The sequence below is a fragment of the Petromyzon marinus genome, unplaced genomic scaffold (assembly GCF_048934315.1).
Source record: "Petromyzon marinus isolate PM22_M1 ecotype Great Lakes invasive population unplaced genomic scaffold, UKy_Petmar_22M1.pri1.0 PM_Scaffold_39, whole genome shotgun sequence".
NCBI lineage: Eukaryota > Metazoa > Chordata > Hyperoartia > Petromyzontiformes > Petromyzontidae > Petromyzon > Petromyzon marinus.
This window is the reverse complement of record NW_027423379.1, coordinates 49,034-57,409: the sequence shown is the minus strand read 5'-3', so window position 1 is coordinate 57,409 and position 8,376 is coordinate 49,034.

Below are 8,376 nucleotides of genomic sequence, written 5' to 3'. Positions count from 1 at the left end.
TGGTGGTGGTGATGGTGGTGGTGGTGGTAGTGGTGATGGTGAGTGAGTGAGTGGTGGTGGTGCTGGTGGGTAGTGGTGATGGTGAGTGAGTGGTGGTGATGGTGGTAGTGGTGATTGTGAGTGAGTTGTGGTGGTGCTGGTGGTGTGGTGGTAGTGGTGTTGGTGAGTTAGTGAGTGAGTGGTGGTGATGGTGGTAGTGGTGATGGTGAGTGAGTGAGTGGTGGTGATGGTGGTAGTGGTGATGGTGAGTGAGTGGTGGTGGTGTTGGTGGTGTGGTGGTAGTGGTGATGGTGAGTGAATCAGTGGTGGTGATGGTGGTTGTGGTGATGGTGAGTGAGTGGTGATGGTGGTGATGGTGAGTGAGTGGTGGTGGTGGTCATGGTGGTATTGGTGATGGTGAGTGAGTGAGTGGTGGTGGTGCTAGTGGTAGTGGTGATGGTGAGTGAGTTAGTGGTGGTGGTGATGGTGAGTGAGTGGTGGTGATGGCGGTAGTGGTAGTGGTGATGGTGAGTGAGTGAGTTGTGGTGGTGCTGGTGGTGTGGTGGTAGTGGTGATGGTGAGTGAGTGGTGGTGGTGCTGGTGGTGTGGTGGTAGTGGTGATAGTGAGTAAGTGAGTGGTGGTGATGGTGGTAGTGGTGATGGTGAGTGAGTGGTGGTGGTGATGGTGAGTGAGTGGTGATGGTGGTAGTGGTGATGGTGAGTGGTTGTGGTGATGGTGGTGTTGGTGGTAGTGGTGATGGTGAGTGAGTGGTGGTGGTGGTGGTGGTGATAGTGAGTGGTTGTGGTGGTGGTGATGGTGGTCTGGTGGCAGTGGTGATGGTGAGTGAGTGGTGGTGATGGTGGTAGTGGAGATGGTGAGTTAGTGGTGGTGGTGGTGCGGTGGTAGTGGTGATGGTGAGTGAGTGAGTGGTGGTGATGGTGGTAGTGGTGATGGTGAGTGAGTGGTGGTGGTGATGGTGGTAGTGGTGATGGTGAGTGAGTGGTGGTGGTGGTGATGGTGGTGATGGTGAGTGAGTGGTGGTAGTGTTGATGGTGAGTGGTGGTGGTGATGGTGGTGATGGTGAGTGAGTGGTGGTGATGGTGATGGTGAGTGAGTGGTGATGGTGGTAGTGGTGATGGTGAGTGAGTGGTTGTGGTGATGGTGGTGATGGTGAGTGAGTGGTGGTGGTGGTGGTAGTGATGGTGAGTGGTTGTGGTGGTGATGGTGGTGTGGTAGTAGTGGTGATGGTGAGTGAGTGGTTTTGGTGATGGTGGTGATGGTGGTAGTGGTGATGGTGAGTGAGTGAGTGAGTGGTGGTGATGGTGGTAGTGGCGATGGTGAGTGAGTGGTGGTGGTGATGGTGAGTGGTTGTGGTGGTGTTGATGGTGGTAGTGGTGATGGTGAGTGAGTGGTGGTGGTGCTGGTGGTGGTAGTGGTGATGGTGAGTGAGTGAGTGGTGGTGGTGCTGGTGGTAGTGGTGCTGGTGAGTGAGTGCGTGGTGGTGGTGATGGTGAGTGAGTGGTGGTGATGGCGGTAGTGGTGATGGTGAGTGAGTGAGTTGTGGTGGTGCTGGTGGTGTGGTGGTAGTGGTGATGGTGAGTGAGTGAGTGGTGGTGATGGTGGTAGTGGTGATGATGAGTGAGTGGTGGTGGTGCTGGTGGTGTGGTGGTAGTGGTGATAGCGAGTAAGTGAGTGGTGGTGATGGTGGTAGTGGTGATGGTGAGTGAGTGGTGATGGTGGTGATGGTGAGTGAGTGGTGGTGGTGGTCATGGTGGTATTGGTGATGGTGAGTGAGTGAGTGGTGGTGGTGGTGGTGGTGATGGTGAGTGAGTGAGTGGTGGTGATGGTGGTACTGGTGATGGTGAGTGAGTGGTGGTGGTGGTAGTGGTGATGGTGAGTGAGTGTTGGTGATGGTGGTAGTGGTGATGGTGAGTGAGTGGTGGTGGTGATGGTGAGTGAGTGGTGATGGTGGTAGTTGTGATGGTGAGTGAGTGGGTGTGGTGATGGTGGTGATGGTGGTAGTGGTGATGGTGAGTGAGTGGTGGTGGTGGTGGTGGTGATGGTGAGTTTTTGTGGTGGTGGTGGTCTGGTGGCAGTGGTGATGGTGAGTGAGTGGTGGTGATGGTGGTATTGGTGATGGTGAGCGAGTGGTGGTGGTGGTGCTGGTGTGGTGGTAGTGGTGATGGTGAGTGAGTGGTGGTGGTGATGGTGGTATTGGTGATGGTGAGTGAGTGGTGGTGGTGGTGATGGTGAGTGAGTGAGTGGTGGTGATGGTGGTACTGGTGATCGTGAGTGAGTGGTGGTGGTGGTGGTGGTAGTGGTGATGGTGAGTGAGTGAGTGTTGGTGATGGTGGTAGTGGTGATGGTGAGTGAGTGGTGGTGGTGCTGGTGGTGTGGTGGTAGTTGTGATAGTGAGTAAGTGAGTGGTGGTGATGGTGGTAGTGGTGATGGTGAGTGAGTGGTGGTGATGGCGGTAGTGGTGATGGTGAGTGAGTGGTGGTGGTGATGGTGAGTGAGTGGTGGTGGTGGTGGTGAGTGAGTGGTGATGGTGGTAGTGGTGATGGTGAGTGAGTGGTTGTGGTGATGGTGGTGATGGTGGTAGTGGTGATGGTGAGTGAGTGGTGGTGGTGGTGGTGATGGTGGTCTGGGGGCAGTGGTGATGGTGAGTGAGTGGTGGTGATGGTGGTATTTGTGATGGTGAGTGAGTGGTGGTGGTGGTGATGGTGAGTGAGTGAGTGGTGGTGATGGTGGTACTGGTGATGGTGAGTGTGTGGTGGTGGTAGTGGTGATGGTGAGTGAGTGGCTGGTGTTGCTGGTGGTGTGGTGGTGGTGATGGTGAGTGAGTGAGTGAGTGGTGGTGGTGGTGGTGGTGATGGTGAGTGAGTGAGTGGTGGTGGTGCTGGTGGTGTGGTGGTAGTGGTGATGGTGAGTGAGTGAGTGAATGGTGGTGGTGGTGGTGATGGCGGTAGTGGTGATGGTGAGTGAGTGGTGGTGGTGGTGGTGGTGATGGTGGTGGTGGTGGTAGTGGTGATGGTGAGTGAGTGAGTGGTGGTGGTGCTGGTGGTAGTGGTGATGGTGAGTGAGTGGTGGTGATGGTGGTAGTGGTGATTGTGAGTGAGTTGTGGTGGTGCTGGTGGTGTGGTGGTAGTGGTGTTGGTGAGTTAGTGAGTGAGTGGTGGTGATGGTGGTAGTGGTGATGGTGAGTGAGTGAGTGGTGGTGATGGTGGTAGTGGTGATGGTGAGTGAGTGGTGGTGGTGTTGGTGGTGTGGTGGTAGTGGTGATGGTGAGTGAATCAGTGGTGGTGATGGTGGTTGTGGTGATGGTGAGTGAGTGGTGATGGTGGTGATGGTGAGTGAGTGGTGGTGGTGGTCATGGTGGTATTGGTGATGGTGAGTGAGTGAGTGGTGGTGGTGCTAGTGGTAGTGGTGATGGTGAGTGAGTTAGTGGTGGTGGTGATGGTGAGTGAGTGGTGGTGATGGCGGTAGTGGTAGTGGTGATGGTGAGTGAGTGAGTTGTGGTGGTGCTGGTGGTGTGGTGGTAGTGGTGATGGTGAGTGAGTGGTGGTGGTGCTGGTGGTGTGGTGGTAGTGGTGATAGTGAGTAAGTGAGTGGTGGTGATGGTGGTAGTGGTGATGGTGAGTGAGTGGTGGTGGTGATGGTGAGTGAGTGGTGATGGTGGTAGTGGTGATGGTGAGTGGTTGTGGTGATGGTGGTGTTGGTGGTAGTGGTGATGGTGAGTGAGTGGTGGTGGTGGTGGTGGTGATAGTGAGTGGTTGTGGTGGTGGTGATGGTGGTCTGGTGGCAGTGGTGATGGTGAGTGAGTGGTGGTGATGGTGGTAGTGGAGATGGTGAGTTAGTGGTGGTGGTGGTGCGGTGGTAGTGGTGATGGTGAGTGAGTGAGTGGTGGTGATGGTGGTAGTGGTGATGGTGAGTGAGTGGTGGTGGTGATGGTGGTAGTGGTGATGGTGAGTGAGTGGTGGTGGTGGTGATGGTGGTGATGGTGAGTGAGTGGTGGTAGTGTTGATGGTGAGTGGTGGTGGTGATGGTGGTGATGGTGAGTGAGTGGTGGTGATGGTGATGGTGAGTGAGTGGTGATGGTGGTAGTGGTGATGGTGAGTGAGTGGTTGTGGTGATGGTGGTGATGGTGAGTGAGTGGTGGTGGTGGTGGTAGTGATGGTGAGTGGTTGTGGTGGTGATGGTGGTGTGGTAGTAGTGGTGATGGTGAGTGAGTGGTTTTGGTGATGGTGGTGATGGTGGTAGTGGTGATGGTGAGTGAGTGAGTGAGTGGTGGTGATGGTGGTAGTGGCGATGGTGAGTGAGTGGTGGTGGTGATGGTGAGTGGTTGTGGTGGTGTTGATGGTGGTAGTGGTGATGGTGAGTGAGTGGTGGTGGTGCTGGTGGTGGTAGTGGTGATGGTGAGTGAGTGAGTGGTGGTGGTGCTGGTGGTAGTGGTGCTGGTGAGTGAGTGCGTGGTGGTGGTGATGGTGAGTGAGTGGTGGTGATGGCGGTAGTGGTGATGGTGAGTGAGTGAGTTGTGGTGGTGCTGGTGGTGTGGTGGTAGTGGTGATGGTGAGTGAGTGAGTGGTGGTGATGGTGGTAGTGGTGATGATGAGTGAGTGGTGGTGGTGCTGGTGGTGTGGTGGTAGTGGTGATAGCGAGTAAGTGAGTGGTGGTGATGGTGGTAGTGGTGATGGTGAGTGAGTGGTGATGGTGGTGATGGTGAGTGAGTGGTGGTGGTGGTCATGGTGGTATTGGTGATGGTGAGTGAGTGAGTGGTGGTGGTGGTGGTGGTGATGGTGAGTGAGTGAGTGGTGGTGATGGTGGTACTGGTGATGGTGAGTGAGTGGTGGTGGTGGTAGTGGTGATGGTGAGTGAGTGTTGGTGATGGTGGTAGTGGTGATGGTGAGTGAGTGGTGGTGGTGATGGTGAGTGAGTGGTGATGGTGGTAGTTGTGATGGTGAGTGAGTGGGTGTGGTGATGGTGGTGATGGTGGTAGTGGTGATGGTGAGTGAGTGGTGGTGGTGGTGGTGGTGATGGTGAGTTTTTGTGGTGGTGGTGGTCTGGTGGCAGTGGTGATGGTGAGTGAGTGGTGGTGATGGTGGTATTGGTGATGGTGAGCGAGTGGTGGTGGTGTGCTGGTGTGGTGGTAGTGGTGATGGTGAGTGAGTGGTGGTGGTGATGGTGGTATTGGTGATGGTGAGTGAGTGGTGGTGGTGGTGATGGTGAGTGAGTGAGTGGTGGTGATGGTGGTACTGGTGATCGTGAGTGAGTGGTGGTGGTGGTGGTGGTAGTGGTGATGGTGAGTGAGTGAGTGTTGGTGATGGTGGTAGTGGTGATGGTGAGTGAGTGGTGGTGGTGCTGGTGGTGTGGTGGTAGTTGTGATAGTGAGTAAGTGAGTGGTGGTGATGGTGGTAGTGGTGATGGTGAGTGAGTGGTGGTGATGGCGGTAGTGGTGATGGTGAGTGAGTGGTGGTGGTGATGGTGAGTGAGTGGTGGTGGTGGTGGTGAGTGAGTGGTGATGGTGGTAGTGGTGATGGTGAGTGAGTGGTTGTGGTGATGGTGGTGATGGTGGTAGTGGTGATGAGTGAGGTGGTGGTGGTGGTGTGATGGTGGTCTGGGGGCAGTGGTGATGGTGAGTGAGTGGTGGTGATGGTGGTATTTGTGATGGTGAGTGAGTGGTGGTGGTGGTGATGGTGAGTGAGTGAGTGGTGGTGATGGTGGTACTGGTGATGGTGAGTGAGTGGTGGTGGTGGTGGTGGTAGTGGTGATGGTGAGTGAGTGAGTGTTGGTGATGGTGGTAGTGGTGATGGTGAGTGAGTGGTGGTGGTGCTGGTGGTGTGGTGGTAGTGGTGATAGTGAGTAAGTGAGTGGTGGTGATGGTGGTAGTGGTGATGGTGAGTGAGTGGTGGTGATGGCGGTAGTGGTGATGGTGAGTGAGTGGTGGTGATGGTGGTAGTGGTGATGGTGAGTGAGTGAGTGAGTGGTGGTGGTGCTGGTTGTAGTGGTGATGGTGAGTGAGTGGTGGTGGTGATGGTGAGTGAGTGGTGGTGATGGCGGTAGTATTGATGGTGAGTGAGTGAGTGAGTTGTGGTGGTGCTGGTGGTGTGGTGGCAGTGGTGATGGTGAGTGAGTGAGTGGTGGTGATGGTGGTAGTGGTGATGGTGAATGAGTGAGTGAGTGGTGGTGGTGCTGGTGGTAGTGGTGATGGTGAGTGAGTGAGTGGTGGTGGTGATGGTGAGTGAGTGGTGGTGATGGCGGTAGTGGTGATGGTGAGTGAGTGAGTGAGTTGTGGTGGTGCTGGTGGTGTGGTGGTAGTGGTGATGGTGAGTGAGTGAGTGAGTGGTGGTGATGGTGGTAGTGGTGATGGTGAGTGAGTGGTGGTGGTGATGGTGGTAGTGGTGATGGTGAGTGAGTGGTGGTGGTGGTGGTGATGGTGAGTTTTTGTGGTGGTGGTGGTCTGGTGGCAGTGGTGATGGTGAGTGAGTGGTGGTGATGGTGGTATTGGTGATGGTGAGCGAGTGGTGGTGGTGGTGCTGGTGTGGTGGTAGTGGTGATGGTGAGTGAGTGGTGGTGGTGATGGTGGTATTGGTGATGGTGAGTGAGTGGTGGTGGTGATGGTGAGTGAGTGAGTGGTGGTGATGGTGGTACTGGTGATCGTGAGTGAGTGGTGGTGGTGGTGGTGGTAGTGGTGATGGTGAGTGAGTGAGTGTTGGTGATGGTGGTAGTGGTGATGGTGAGTGAGTGGTGGTGGTGCTGGTGGTGTGGTGGTAGTTGTGATAGTGAGTAAGTGAGTGGTGTTGATGGTGGTAGTGGTGATGGTGAGTGAGTGGTGGTGATGGCGGTAGTGGTGATGGTGAGTGAGTGGTGGTGGTGATGGTGAGTGAGTGGTGGTGGTGGTGGTGAGTGAGTGGTGATGGTGGTAGTGGTGATGGTGAGTGAGTGGTTGTGGTGATGGTGGTGATGGTGGTAGTGGTGATGGTGAGTGAGTGGTGGTGGTGGTGGTGGTGATGGTGGTCTGGGGGCAGTGGTGATGGTGAGTGAGTGGTGGTGATGGTGGTATTGGTGATGGTGAGTGAGTGGTGGTGGTGGTGATGGTGAGTGAGTGAGTGGTGGTGATGGTGGTACTGGTGATGGTGAGTGAGTGGTGGTGGTGGTGGTAGTGGTGATGGTGAGTGAGTGAGTGTTGGTGATGGTGGTAGTGGTGATGGTGAGTGAGTGGTGGTGGTGCTGGTGGTGTGGTGGTAGTGGTGATAGTGAGTAAGTGAGTGGTGGTGATGGTGGTAGTGGTGATGGTGAGTGAGTGGTGGTGATGGCGGTAGTGGTGTTGGGATGGTGAGTGAGTGGTGGTGATGGTGGTAGTGGTGATGGTGAGTGAGTGAGTGAGTGGTGGTGGTGCTGGTTGTAGTGGTGATGGTGAGTGAGTGGTGGTGGTGATGGTGAGTGAGTGGTGGTGATGGCGGTAGTGTTGATGGTGAGTGAGTGAGTGAGTTGTGGTGGTGCTGGTGGTGTGGTGGCAGTGGTGATGGTGAGTGAGTGAGTGGTGGTGATGGTGGTAGTGGTGATGGTGAATGAGTGAGTGAGTGGTGGTGGTGGTGCTGGTGGTAGTGGTGATGGTGAGTGAGTGAGTGGTGGTGGTGATGGTGAGTGAGTGGTGGTGATGGCGGTAGTGGTGATGGTGAGTGAGTGAGTTGTGGTGGTGCTGGTGGTGTGGTGGTAGTGGTGATGGTGAGTGAGTGAGTGGTGGTGATGGTGGTAGTGGTGATGGTGAGTGAGTGGTGGTGGTGCTGGTGGTATGGTGGTAGTGGTGATAGTGAGTAAGTGAGTGGTGGTGATGGTGGTAGTGGTGATGGTGAGTGAGTGGTGGTGGTGATGGTGAGTAAGTGGTGGTGGTGATGGTGAGTGAGTGGTGATGGTGGTAGTGGTGATGGTGAGTGAGTGGTTGTGGTGATGGTGGTAGTGGTGATGGTGATTGAGTGGTGGTGGTGGTGGTGATGGTGAGTTTTTGTGGTGGTGATGGTGGTCTGGTGGCAGTGGTGATGGTGAGTGAGTGGTGGTGGTGGTGCTGGTGTGGTGGTAGTGGTGATGGTGAGTGAGTGAGTGGTGGTCGATGGTGGTAGTGGTGATGGTGAGTGAGTGGTGGTGGTGATGGTGGTATTGGTGATGGTGAGTGAGTGGTGGTGGTGGTGATAATGGTGATGGTGAGTGAGTGAGTGGTGGTGATGGTGGTACTGGTGATGGTGAGTGTGTGGTGGTGGTAGTGGTGATGGTGAGTGAGTGGCTGGTGTTGCTGGTGGTGTGGTGGTGGTGATGGTGAGTGAGTGAGTGAGTGGTGGTGGTGGTGGTGGTGATGGTGAGTGAGTGAGTGGTGGTGGTGCTGGTGGTGTGGTGGTAGTGGT